The following is a 940-nucleotide window of genomic DNA, read 5'->3' as shown; positions in this document are numbered from 1 at the left end:
CCTCCTCCTCCTCCTCCGCCTCTTCCTCGATGTCCAATACGTCCTCCTCCGGCTCTTTCACCACCACCTGTTCCGCCAATATCTCGGCCTCCAACTTTTTCAAATCGGCGTCCGTGATCGGTAAAAACGACGTCTTGAATTTCTCGATCGGCGCGTCGGTCGGGACTGTTATTATCTGTTCGGTGGCGTAGAGGCCGGGTTGTATCGAGTCCAACGCGACGAAGTGAATGGTGAAAAAGTGATCGTTGAACTCCAACACGCCGTAAAGAAGATCGACCAACTCGTTCAAACTGGCGGTCACCGCGAATGAAGCCGGATAGTCGCGAACGCGCCAACCTTCGCCGTCGCTCCCGTAAGGATTGAACATGAAGAAGTGGGATTCCTCCTTCCAGATACCGTACATCAGTCTCTTGTTCTCCAACACCAACTCCGGATAACGGTTGAAGTAACATTCGAGGGCCTCGCCGAGATTCGCCAACGGGCACGCTTCCCCCTGAATGATCTTCATCTTCGTCTTGAAGAACACGTCGTTCTCCCCCATCTTCAGTCTGATCGGTAGCATAGTCATGTCCAAGTGGCTCGGCCTCGGCAACAATTTCTCCTCCACCTCCCCTTCCACCTCCTCCTCCTCCTCCGCCTCTTCCTCCTCCACCTCGCCTACTATTTCCACCTCCTCCTTCAACTTGGGCCGCCCCTTCCTTATCCACTCCACGATGTCCTCGAATATTTTGTTGCTCACGTCGACCAACTGATCGACGTCCATGTTCCGCCACTTGGTCGGCTCCTTCAGTTTCCTGTAGGCTATCGCCGCGAGGGCGGCAATCAGTCCCTGCTTCCCTCTCGACAATACGTCGAAACCCTCGTCCAAGCAATTCTTCGACCCGTGCAGGATCAAACGATTAGGATTCACGACCCTGTAACCTTTCACCGTCCTCACCAA

The sequence above is a fragment of the Apis dorsata genome, unplaced genomic scaffold, assembly GCF_000469605.1.
Source record: "Apis dorsata unplaced genomic scaffold, Apis dorsata 1.3 scaffold_149, whole genome shotgun sequence".
Classification (NCBI taxonomy): domain Eukaryota; kingdom Metazoa; phylum Arthropoda; class Insecta; order Hymenoptera; family Apidae; genus Apis; species Apis dorsata.
This window is presented reverse-complemented; position numbering follows the sequence as displayed.